The 13,810-nt window shown below is 37.8% G+C and overlaps 2 long non-coding RNA genes across 2 annotated transcripts in view; both read right to left on the bottom strand.

Moving 5' to 3' along the window:
* Positions 1-13,485, bottom strand: part of LOC135251685 (uncharacterized) — a 45,668-nt gene extending 32,183 nt beyond the window's left edge. Inside the window, exon 1 of the long non-coding RNA XR_010329187.1 lies at positions 13,118-13,485. This is a non-coding gene — a long non-coding RNA (uncharacterized LOC135251685). The remainder of the gene's footprint in view (positions 1-13,117) is intronic.
* LOC135252068 (uncharacterized) lies at positions 650-2,970 on the bottom strand. Its single transcript, XR_010329298.1, has 2 exons — positions 2,920-2,970; positions 650-2,470 (listed from the first exon to the last, which is right to left on the bottom strand). It is a non-coding gene; the product is annotated as an uncharacterized LOC135252068 (long non-coding RNA).
* Positions 13,486-13,810: the final 325 nt, after the last annotated feature.

The raw sequence follows: 13,810 nt of genomic DNA, 5'->3' as shown, positions 1-13,810 counted from the left end.
TAAAAGTTTTTTTCTGCGTCAAATTGTAACGTTTGTTTAATTTTGCGAGCACAGCAACAACAGAATTACAAGTGTCTTTAAAACTGTCAAATGTGTCAGTGCCATATCCAAGCAAAGATAAAAACATTAGATGACTAAATAAAATTGTAGATCTGCTAAAATGACATAAAAGGCTTTCCTTTTTATTTATTTTATTTGATGAAAAGTGAACAAAAATATTATTTATCGTGTTTTTATTCCTATAATTTTTTTTTTTTTTCCGCAAGAAGGTGCCGGGTTTGAATCCAGTTTGGCCCTTTCTGTGTGGAGTTTGCATGCGTGTTTCCTTCGGGTTCTCCAGTTCCCTCCCACAGTCCAAAGACATGCAGGTAGGCTGACTGGAGACTCTGAAAGGCCCTTAGGTACGAGTGTGTGAATGAATGGTGAGTGAATGGTGTGTGTTCCCTGCGATAGATTGGCGGCCTGTCCAGGCTGTATTCCTGCCTCTCGCCCAATGCACGCTGGGATAGGCTCCAGCACCCCCCGAGACCCTGCTCAGGATAAGCAGGTATGGATGATGGATGGATGGATGAACATGCATAACTGAGGGCATGAATTTATTTTGTTCTGCAGCTCTAATATTTGTTATTTTGCATAATCAGCACCTCCATTTTTAGCATAGGCCTCAGTCAAGGGCATGGGTAATAGTAGATATCACAGCATATGCCTCATTGTCAATTTCAGTGGCTTTTTGAAGATATACATTTATTCAATCACAATCATGTTTCTTCCTAACCGGCAAATAGCACAGCATTGATCATTTATATAATATTATGTTCCTGAGAGTTCAAGGTGGCTTCACTAAGGCAAATTTAATGGAAACATTTTTGTATTTCTCCCTCTATGTATATTACACGGCATAAAAATGTTTGGTTTAAGCATATCGGCTACAGATGATTCATTGAAACTTAAATAAGAGCTGTTGTCATGGCAGCCAAGGCAACAGGTTCACAGGCTGATTCTTCATGAAAACGTCATCATGTGTCCTCTGAATCAGGAAAGTTTTTTAGCGAACAAAGACTTTTTCAAAGCAGTGATTCTAATTCCCACGGGTTACTGCAGCAATCCCCAGGGCAAGAAAATCTAGCAACAATCCCCTCTTTTTTTTTTTTTTTCCCAGATAACTACCACCTGCCCTTGTATTATAAAGAGAATGTCCCTGTACTGTGTTATAATGCAACGAATGCTGCTTTCAGCATCATTCTCTCAGAACCCCAGTGAAACTGTTATTCCAAATACAATGAAATATGTCACATAAGACAAAAAAACTATTATCCCAATCCCCCTTAATTCCAATTGTATTCCTCACAGCTGAGCATTTTTCAAAAAAAAAATTTTTTTTAATTTAATTCACAAGCATGTATGTAAAATGTAAATTTAAACATTAAAACAATAACAGTAATCTAACTATGATTACGGAGGTTAGGTTTTCCATATTTCTATACTGATTCTATGCTAATACTGTGAAATATGTGTATAGCCCTTGAACTGTAGCATGTCCCTGTCAAACGAAAAATGGTGTTCAAAGCAAGGTTGATCCTTCTGAAATAATACAAGAAAGAAAATTATAAATCCACAAGAATGTAGGACTGCATTTTGTCCCCCACATAACCGTGTTGCATTACTAAGGGATTGTTGCCTTAGTAACACAATTTAAGTTTCTGTTTGATCTTTAGTTACTGCTTGATCTCAAAATGGCACAATTTTTCACCACCTACCTTCCACCCCCCAACTCATCCCCTTAAGTTAATAGCTAGCTATGGACTCAGAAGAGGCTCCTTTTTTTTTTGCAAGGTTTCAGATGAAAGATTGTAAATCAAGATATTTTATGATAAATGGTTGCCTCAGTGAACTGACATATTTCTGAGGTGCAAAAACATTATATACAGAGGATATGGGTGACATTACTTCATTCACCTGTGCAGATCTTTCAGTGGATAGGTGGCATATTGGCTTTAATTAAATTACCCCTGCCGTATCTCTGTTGCATCGGCACACACCGTGTAATCAGATTATGAAGAGATGGCAATTAAATTCCAGGAACGCACAAGACTATCCGACCTTCATGGTGAATTTGCAGATATCCAGCTATATGGGCTTATTGAGACACACAACATTGAAGTGTTGCACACATTCAGTATATGCATATGCACTTGCTCTTGTACATTTCCTTTATCCATAATAATAATGAAGGTGGTGCGGTGGGTAGCACTGTCGCCTGACAGCAAGTAGGTCCTGGGTTTGAATCCCGGTCAGAGCCTGTTTGTGTGGAGTTTGCATGTTCTCCCTGCATCTGCGTTGTGTCTCCTTTAGATTCTCTGGTTTCCTCCCACAGTCTATGCCATGCTGGTTCGGGTGAGATGGATTGGTGACCAGTGTGTATTCCTGCCCCCAGTGCATGCTGGGATAAGTTCCAGCACTTTCCATGACCCTGACCAGAAATAAGAGGGTTAGATAATTGGTGGTCTATTATTATTTTATTTTATTTTTTAAATTATTTATTATTATTATTATTATTATGCAATCAACTGATGGTGATCTATGCCACAGATATGGAAGCACATCATTAAATTGAACAGGCAACCATCATTTGGAAATCATGCAAGTTATCACGCTTGAAGCTTGAAGTGTGAGCAAAGAGCCGTTGGTGCTGCCCATGAGGATCCCAGCTCGGATATTCAAATATGTAGCAGTGCGATGGAACAAATTAATTTAGTCCTTTTAAATGAGGGATTTTGTAAAGTGAAATGTTTGGCATGATTTTGGGATAAATTGTTACAAGAGCCCAATGGGAAAATTTCTGCTGCAGAGTCATGAAAATTAATTGGACTCAATAGAAAGCAATGGCTTCGGGTTTACTGTAGCAAATTAGCGACTTACTGACAAAGAAATGGAATTAAGGCTGTCAGACATCACCCATGGTGCAAGTCACTGTTTTGAAACACACACACAAACACGCACGCACGCACACACACACACACAGACACACACAAGGAGAGAAATACTGTTTAATGCATTCATCTGTTTAATGCATGCAATGTGTTACTACAAAAACAATATCAGGACATTATCACCATATGGTGCCTTTGGCAGTTCACAAAATCTCTGGATTTTAGTCAAGAATTTAATTCTTTTCAAGTTTTATCACAGACTGTAGACCTTAGACTTGCAGAAAAACATCTTGGTCATGCTCAGGTACTTAGCATCAAATAGTTGTGGGAAAATTAACCATGAGTGTGACACGTTCATCCTGTCAGTGACACATAAATAATATAAACACATGATTTAAAGTATTCTAATTGAAATATTATAAATATTTTCAGTTTTGTGAAGATATTCTGTCCTTTTTCTAATATTTGTGTAAAATATGTACACATTCAACTTGCACCTTTTTTCATGAATACAAATGTATATAATGATATTCATGTTAGCTTAAGTATACTGATGGTCCCCTCTAACTTGACAACATGACACACAAATGTTATTGATAGTTGGCAGTATGATTAAATTCTGATTTAAACATGCCAAGATGACTGGGTGGACAGGGGCATGACAGGGGGTACAGCTATGACAGGACAGATTATCAATGAGTCAGACAGTGACATGACATTTATGTTATAAAGGGAGTTTTATAAATGGTTTAATATTGAATTGGCATGAAAACACAATGAACATATTTCAATACCTGAGCACAACATAGGCACACAAGCCTATGTCTTGAACGTTTTGAAAAGTTGGAGAAATTGTGAACAGAGATAAATTGTAGCAATGGATTTAAAAAGTCATCAGCTTCTTGAAAGGAAACTGAGCTGATGTCCAAATATAAATGGACATTTAACTTCTAAATCCAGAGTTAAATGCAATATTTTAACAAAAACTAAAAAATTCTGCACAGTTTTTTTTATAGAGCTTCAGTCGGTTGGTATAGCAACCGGGACTGGTCGCCATCTTTGAAGGATGATCAAATGCAGGCTGCACCAGGTTAATGAGAAGAGAAACAAAGAGAAAAAGCAAAAACAAAACTGAAAATTTATGGAAAAGGGAAGAGAGAGGGAGAGGGAGAGAGAGAGAAGGGACCATGTGTCAAGAAAACGTCTTCCGAGCGCAAAACAATGTTATGTTGTGAATATATATTCAATAAACGATATGGATCCTAAGAAACTGGCAGTTAGGTTTTGTACTGGAGACCTACACAAGCTATACCTGCCCTCATGAAACTGGACATGTTAATACATGTGTGTAGCACAGAAGAGTTCTTATCAGCATTATTCTCTGATCCAAACAGAGAAAAACTGTGAATGACATTACGTTGAGTTAGCGTTGACTGTACAATATTGGTGACAACTCTGCACATTGTCATTCTGGATCCAGACCCCATTTTTGCATGTCTGCGTTATCATTTTATTTATTTTTATTTTTTTCTGGTGTGAAAATAAAAATACATACATGGCGATTCGGGGTCTGGATGATCCAGGCAAGGATGTCACCAGTTCTGTAAAACTCTGACTTGTTTGCCTCTCCCAGTTGTTAGCCCGGTATTGTTTAATAACAGAACTAATGATCTGTGTTAGTAGCCGGCTAATAAGTTTAGGCAAATCAACAGCTGTAATTAGTACACATCTAATTAATGGGTAAATCAATGGGGTAATAGATCAGGAAAAAAAATAAGCAAAGAACGTGACGAATACGATACTTGTTGTCTGGAATCATACGCAGAAGTGAGTTATCCTCCAATGAGGCAGCTCGCCTCAGAACGCCTCATGCATGGTAGCTTCTTGCGCTCTACTGGCTTCTCTCCCATGGGTAAACACTTGGTTTTGTTATTTCATATTGATCACGGAAAGCTGAACAGACTTTTCCACATGACCCCTAAAATCATTGGCATTCATGTCACCTCTGACTTCTCTTACAGAATTTCTGGCCTTCAGCCCACCTTCTTCACCTTGCTTCCGTGTGGATATTTCCATTTGTACAGAACATTTATTGAGTACTTGTGACTCCTGGGATCAGTATCTTTCCATCAGGCATGATTCAATTTTTAAAATATAATACTATTGTAAATATGACATTTTATCTTAAACACGTGCTCACGATTCATATGTCATATGTCATGACATGGTGGAGAAATGAGCAACTCTATTGATTGTGATTGTGACAAAGCTAGCATAATGGCGAATAGCATAAGTGGGTTTTGTCCTCTTTGACAAACATATTTACAATTATATGATTAACTCCCATGATATTTCAGCCTGACATGTCATGCTTGACCAGGGCAGCAGTGTAGCACAGTGGGTGAGGAACTGGACTTGTAATGGAAAGGTCTTTTTTTTCTGTCACTAAAGCTGAGTGAACAGAACAGGGGACATGGTAAAAATGCCTGCATCCAAAGAAAGGAAACTGTAATCAATTCATCATGAAGCCTATGTCTTTAGGTTTTATGAACATTACTCATGCATAAATAACATTTTGGTATGGTCCCGCTCTACAGTGAAATCAGAATGGTTTTCACTGAGGACAAGAAAGGTACCCTATGGCAATATTGACCCTCCACTGTGTTTACAGTATCTCAAAGCCAGAGGTCACCTTTAAACTGACATATAATTTAAGCATTATAGTGGTCCTTCGAATATGCCTTTGATTCATTTTATTATGTTACATAATCAAGTATTTTATTAAAAATCACTCTAAGGGGAATGAGTGTGTTTTCTGAAAATTGATAAAAGTTATTATGTAAATGAAGATAACCAAAAAGCCACAATTTAAATATTGCTAAAGGCTGGTAACATCTCACTGCAATGTGGCCAGTTCCTGAATAATTGTCAGGATTCAGTATAAGTGGAAGTAATGCTCACAATTTACCTAAATGAACAACATGAAAATGAAATGAAAGTGAACGCTCGTTATTCAGCTGGAAGTGATTCAGATTCCCACCTGAAATCATACTTAATGCATTTCATGTTTTTATTTTGGACTAATCACAGAATAGAATGAATGTGGGGAGAGATAGCTAAAAAGGCACACATTATCACGGTGACTGACTTGAGAGCATAGCAAAGAATAGCTTCAGAGTTTTTTGGCTAAATGGTAGTGAGTTATCACTGATAATACATCATTGCAAATACACCACCACCATAACAAATTTGGCCCAGAATCTTTTATATGAGTATTTAACATGTATTTATTAACAGCCTTCCCTCCCAAATAGCTAAGCTGTTCACATCTAAATTCCCAAAAATAATCAACCCCAATCCCTCTGTTTTCTTAACATGCTATACATGATAGCACAGACAAGGAGAATCATGATTATTTCAGTCATAATTAATATCGAAATAATAACTGTGACATTGTTACATGGAAACAGATTTTTTTTAATCCTTTTTTTCTTTCACGTCACGCTCTGTCAGCCATTCGAGAAACCGAGGGGGAATGCAACCATACTGTTCCATATGTAGTCACACTGCCCCCGCTAAACGCAGCCTCTCCAGTGAGCGCTCCATTTAAAAAACATACCTGCTGTCTTCACAGGAGACATTTTATATGGGAAGCCTGTTGTATAAATTGCCCCAGGGGTTAATTTCATGATGGATGCAGCGGGTGACATAAATGGAACTGGGTTACTTTGTGTCCCGGTAACTATCCCTATTCATTTATTTGTTTTCCCCTAAAACCGAAGATGACACTTAAACATCTCTGGGGGGTGGGGTTTCAGTGACATGATGGATGGCTGAGGCATGTTTTTTTTTTTTTTTTTTTGCTCTCTCCGCCGTTTATACTCTACTTTCAACCTGTCTCTCGCACGTCGGCCTAAACTGCGGCTGATGTCCCATGTGGCTCAGCATCTCATTGAAAACCTCTGTCACTTGTAACACATATCGATTCCAGATACTCCCAATGAATTTCTTTCCCCCGCAATGTCTTCCTGGATAAGTGCCTATCCCATACTGCACTGCTGCCGCTACCACTTCCAGTGCTAATGAGGAGCACTGCATTATTCCATCATTTAAACAGTTTGACATCGCTAAATTATTGTAAAACAACCATGCAAACAAATACTATATTTTCCTTGATAATGTTGTATGTACCTCCCCCCACACCATCACCAGCAAAGGAGCATGGGGGCTGAATGCATGTGCATTCTTCTGACACACTTTCCGGTCAGCCAGTGACTTACTTTTCATCCTACAATTCCCGTAATCAACAAAAGATCTAGGAAGCAATCGGAGGCAAACCAATCGCCTATCATACAACCTACATGGTAACCCAGGTAGCTTACAGGTAACCATTTGACCCTGGTAACTTACCACACTGGGTAACTACATAGTTCGGAGGGCAACCCATGTAGCAGTAAACCAAGCAGCCCTGGCTAAACTAAACCTTCCCCACTATAGGCCAAGCCAACAGTTTAGTGCCACAAGTGCCACAACAGATTCATGTTCATAGTTAACTGATACAAGAACTGGTAACAGTACAACTCAGAATCACACATTTGACCAAAACATGATTAATAAAATAAACAACTAAGAAGTTTATCAAAGATACCTTTCATTTGTTACACATTGGTTAGCACTTATCATAGTTACCACAGATGATCAGTAAACAACTAAATATAGGCTATGTGTGTGTGTGTGCGTGGGTGGGTGGGTGGTTGGCTTTGTGTGTAATAATCAACCCTCTGTTTCCCTCTATATATAGATGTATTCAAAGGAAGGAGCTAAAAAGGAACACAGAGAGGAACAAGGGAGGAGAACAAAGAACAAAGATTCTGAACAAAGACATTTCACAGAATGTAATTTTGAAAGAATGTCTTAAAATTGTCCCAGCAGGCACACAAGGAAAATAGTTTTTGTCCAAAGTTTTCTTGGAGGCTTTCTAGTCACAGAGAGAAATAAACTTATTTGGTAGTGCTTTGCTTAAACTGCATGCCATAAAGTCTACATAAACTGCCATAAGCATGGCATAACTAGTCATGACATTGTATAGCGTCTTATAACTGGGGTCATAACCTGATCATTATGTTTGTACTGATATTTTACAACCATTTATTTGAAACTTTTTTCAGTAAAATTTCAACATACATTAAATTGTTTGTCGTAGACAGAGGTGGAAAGTTCACAGGTCAGAAAATAAAAGTCCTGCCATCTGTTTCCTCCACCCATGAACTCTGCCACCTGACTTTGTGGCTGACCACATTCAGAAGAAGAATTGTGCTAGCTAGTAAATCCAGGTGATTGGAAAAAAATACTGGAGAGGCCTTTCACTTTCTCAACCTGGGTTTTCCCACCTCTGGTCATAGATGCACCGTAATGACTAGCTGTACCAAAAAAGCATCAGAAATTGTTCAGGGTACATTTCTCATCAGTGTCCCCCACTGCTCTCACAGCTTGGTAATCAGAAAAGGGAATTAAATGGCCATTCTGTTTTTCATCATGATTGACGTTTCTCAATAAGAGGCAGCACAGGGCGAGATCATATTAAAAAGATCTCTGGTGGTGTGGGTTTTTAGGTTTAAGGCTAAATATGTCTGTGAGTCCTAGATAGACCCTTGAACTGATTAAAAATGCAAATGTTGTCCTTTGTTGCCGTACTGAAGTGCGTTCCAGTAGTTGAAACCTGGGGACATCGAACGGGATAATAAAAATTATGAGTTCCTTGAATGGCCAGAGAGGTCCAAGTGTATCAGATTCTTAATTGTGGCAGGAAATTGTTCTCTGTAAGTGTTCTGCTTATGTCTCAAGTTGATCGGATTTGGAAATGTAAATAAAGCTGTTCTTGAATTAAAGAGCTTGATTAAAGTGATAGAATCCATCAGCCTTCATTAACGTGGATAAAGCGGGTGTTCTAAGCCACAAGTACTAATAGGATTTCACTGAACAAATATATCAAAGCATGCATATGATCGTGCTGAATTTAAGGTATGGCATGTGTAATGTATACAAATTACTTTATAGACAGCTGTGGAACTGGAAATAATTGTTTGACAGACATGAGTCAAATGATCACTGTGTGTGTTTTGATAACCTGGCTTCATTGAAACCTTGCTGCACTGAAGGTCCATATGTCCAAAGTTGGCTCTGTCACAACCAGGCCTGGATTACAAAATGTGGGGCATATTGTTACCTTTACATATAACATAAGCGGACTATGCCATCAAGCCTTTGTGCTATAAACTTTAGGTAGTTTTATACTAAGCTTCCATCGTTCATTAACCTAAAGGATGTCTTGCCATCAGTCCCTTCTTTACATTGTTGTTTGTGTTCATCCATTAGATTACATTTTCAGTTATGCAGGTCTAAGCCACAATGCGCAAAATAACTTAACAATTTCAAATAATAGGAGATTTCATTTCAGCTATGGATTCATGCTGCTATGATTCTTTTCATACTCAACCGTAGATGACAGAATAAATTCAGCATAATTTTTCTCCAAATTTTTATTGTTGGCAGGTAGGGTAAACGTCCCTATTAAGCCCACCAAATCCGCTTTTCAGACATTTTTCATGTATACTGACCCAATTTAAGTGAGAACATTTTAGTTATAATGAAAGTCTAATCTCTCATTTGAAGTGTCAATAATTCATTTATACCCATTTCTAATGTTTTTATTGTTTAATTTGTCAAAATATGTCAAAAGTCTGGCATGGGCTTAATGGGTACCTAACGTACCCTTTAAGCCCATGGGTGTTCCAAATAAGCCCACTTCATGATTTGTTGATAAATAAATATATATTTAAAAAATCCTAACAATACAAACTTGTTCTATTCAAATCTGTAATCTCTTAGCTCTCAATAGCTATTTTCATTTTGTCTCCACTCCTATCCTATGGCCTGTAAATGGCATTTGAAATAGGCATGACCAGCCTTTTTGCTGTGTTGTCAACACAGAAAAAGTTAAACTTACAACATGTCTTCTTTGGAATGTAGCCAAAAAAATATTTACGAACAAAATCAAAACTATAGTGGAAATTACTCTTCAATACTTCATCTTTCAATATGTGTTGTCATTTTGTCTGTATCTCTATCCTATGGTGTGCTGTTGGCATTTGAAATTGGCCAAAATTTCTGGTTCAGTCAGCTGGTTGAAAGTGCAGGTGTTTTTATGAAGATTTCTGAAGACCGACTGACTGAATGAAAAACAATTTCAAGTTCAATACTGATGTTCTAAGGATAGTAAATGAGTCAATTTCAGGATTTACAATTAAACAATAAATTTTTTAATGTTAAACAGATTTAGGATAGTAGTTTGAAAGCATTGTAAAAACACATTTTAAAACCATTCAGTTCATTGTGGAGTAACATTAAAACATGCAGTTCATTATGAGGAGACATCAGTCCTAACATATTGAAGCTCTTGTATCATTAGCCTATAACTTAAACAAAATAAACAAGAAAGATGTCAACATTTCTGCAATTTCTACTTTCTCCTAGACTAAACGTAGGCCTATGCTCTTTGAGGTGATTGTATCGTTTTAGTAAGGCTATCATTTGCTCCATGCTCCATCTTAGTAGTGTAACATAACAGGTTATAGGGTGGTCTAAGCTTTATTTTATTTGTTTGCTTCAATCTTTAGCCGACGTTGTGGTTGTCTTTGTCTTACGCTAGCAAGTCTTTCATGGCTTTCATCTTATTTTTGTAGATTTTCAATGACCTCATGATTGCGCAAATAGAATGGTCCAGGTCCCTACAGCCCTGCTTTACAGAGGATGAACTTGCGCTTCTATCATGCGTGGGCATGAACTGTAGTTCTTTCGTGTTTTAGTCATCTTAAACTAAAACTCATCTGAAAAGTAAAGATTAAAATTTTTTTGCTAATGTTAAGATAGAACACAGGCCTATCCAGAATGAAGTGACGTATGCAATATCACTGATATTTAAATATGGGTATTAATTATCTGAATTATGGAGCTGATTCATCAGGTGAGGTCAAAATTAGGGAGGAAAATGGTTCAGAGGTCAAAAGGTAGAAAATCCCCATTGAAACACAGTAAAGTGGGCTTAATGGGAACAGGTGGGCTTAAAGGGAACATCAGTGAATTTATGGTTAAAGACAGAATATTTTATTCTACTCACATGACATTAAAAAAACAACTGTATGAAATAAATCTATATATGGTGCACTAACATAATATGAAAAGTATAAATTGATCATGTAGAGAAGTAATTAGCTATACTCATTTACATCCACCTCAGACAGTGTGATTTTTTGCTAGAGTCCCCTTTAAGCCCACCAGGTAAAAATGTTAATTAAAAATAAATAAAGATAAACATACACATTTATTGTCTATTTAACAGTATAATAATATAAACTGCATACAAAAATATAAACTATACATGCTTATCATGCTTTATGTCATTGCAATGAACCATACTATGTAGCTACTGTATTGATGCAGCATGTGGTCTGTTTGCTAGTGTGCTAAAACTCATATTTTGATTTCAAAAGACACAATATTTCTAATTCAGGTAATATTCTAACATATGTCTCATTCAAAACACTAATCACTTAAATTTTGATAACAAGTGAGTACTTTCCAAAAACAGGAGTAGAAATATACAAAAAATGTTATTTTCTGAGGGTACCAAAATCACCTAAGTTTTTTTGCAACTTCTTCTGGGATCAGCATGCACATGCCACACATATGCTTCGATAACTCAATATCGACAAATGTGATTGACTTACAGTAAAAAGTGTCATTTACATAACAACCAGCTTCATTCGAAAAAACATCACACAGCAAAAAATGATGATGTCGTTTTTTTTTATTTGACTCAGAAGTTGCAAGTGGGCTTATATGGTACGTGGGCTTAATAGGGACGTTTACCCTATACAGTTCAACAGTTGAGCTGCTCAGTCATAGTGTGGAACGCTGGCTCTATATATGCAGCTGGGACATCAGAACCCTAATCGAACAGGGGAGTCACTATTGTGTGAGAAGGTGCAGGAGCATCCTGTAGATTGTAATCCTCTCTACACTGCAGCCTGTTATGGATTACAAATTATGGGGCATATAATTATCCATCCATCCATCATCTATACCCGTTTATCCTGGGCAGGGTCGTGAGGAGTGCTGGAGCCTATCCCAGCATGCATTAGGCAAGAGGCAGGAATACGCCCTCACACACCCATATCTATGGGCAATTTAGAGTCTTCAATTAGCCTACATGTATGTTTTTGGACTGTGTAAGGAAACCAGAGTACCTGGAGGAAACCAGGCATATAATTAGTTTGATAAATAACTTAAGCTGGATATGCAACCAAAAGAACCCTAGACTTACTAAATATGTATTCAGTCATAATTTCCATCCTGCTGACACATAAACTGCAATGATTACATGCATTATTAAGCTTATTGTCTGATACTTGTCCATGGATGCATATGTAGCCCTCCCACCACAATGCTCATTTACATAATATACATAGGTAATACTGAAACCTATGAAACTTCCACTAAGACACTAAAATGCATGGGAGGAGCTGTGATGGGATGCACCAGTTTACTCCAGGCCTATGTCTAGGGATCTCACCTGGGAGACTGGGAGGCCTCAGGTAGCTTTAAAGATGTTAGTATGTAGCTATACTGCTTGTGAACAATGACTCCCATGCAAAAACACTTTGACTCACGAGCCCCCACTTTGAGCACTCACACTCAAAGAACCAGTTATTTTATTAACCTAAAATGGTGCTCTACTTGTGCGTAACATTTGACTCCATGTATAAGGAGTAAAACCTGCAATACACCAAATTATAATGGGCTTAATCAATTTCAAGAGAAAAATATGCAATAACACTATACACAGTCCAGAATATATCTTTAACTACAATAGTGGCATTTATTTTATTTTTTTTAAACACCAGTGCCATCAACTTGACGCCATTCAAACTTAGGCAGCCCATAAACACTGCATGGCCCCTTTAACTGTCACAGTATTAAATGAAAGAAATGAACACGAAACCAAAATAACAAACTAAAGAAAATAACCCGGGGTTTTAGGCTTTTCGTGCACAGTTTGTCTTTATACGTTGGCGCGCATGTTGGAGCTCATATGAATCCACACAAGAATAATGTTGAGGTTTACTCACACACACAGGAAAACAAGTCACTGGCGATCCGAATGCAGGTCCGACACAAACACACTCGTCCAGCCGCGTGCTGTCCTCTTCGTGTGGCTAGCTGCAGGTTAGCTAACCCGAAACAGTAGAGAAAACACTTCGTCGAGAAGAAAATAAGAAAAACTGGAATTTACACCAAAACGTCCGCACCTTCCCATCCCGTACCGCGACTTAATTCAATGACGATGGCGAAAACCGATAATCAATTCCAAAACGTGCATTCAACTCAATTTCACTAAACAGTTTTACGATCTCTCCTGCACCGTGCACCATCTGCTTCTCTCTTCCGTTCGAGTCTTCATCTGCAACCCCTAACTAGTTCCTACTTGACCTCTTTCGAACCCCCCATCATGCAGCGTGATTGGACAACATATCTTCTAATCAGCACAGCAATAGGCGCCAGACAGTTCACTAAAAGTTTAACCAGACCTTCACTCTCCGTGAACTTTCTAAAGTAGTTCTCGTTTTATCAGCTTCTATCACGTGAACCAATTATCTAAATCACCCAGTTGCATAGGATAAACTGCAGCTAGCCCCACACGAATGGCACAGAAAAAAACACTGGCCTCTCTGAACAACATTACCCAAATCCAAGAATTAATGAATTAATTAATACATTGCAAATATCAGATCAAATTGGCAAACATCTTCCAAGGGCACTAT

This window comes from Anguilla rostrata, chromosome 3, assembly GCF_018555375.3.
Source record: "Anguilla rostrata isolate EN2019 chromosome 3, ASM1855537v3, whole genome shotgun sequence".
Taxonomy (NCBI): domain Eukaryota; kingdom Metazoa; phylum Chordata; class Actinopteri; order Anguilliformes; family Anguillidae; genus Anguilla; species Anguilla rostrata.
The sequence above is the reverse complement of the archived record's forward strand: the minus strand, read 5'-3'. Positions and strand labels throughout refer to the sequence as shown.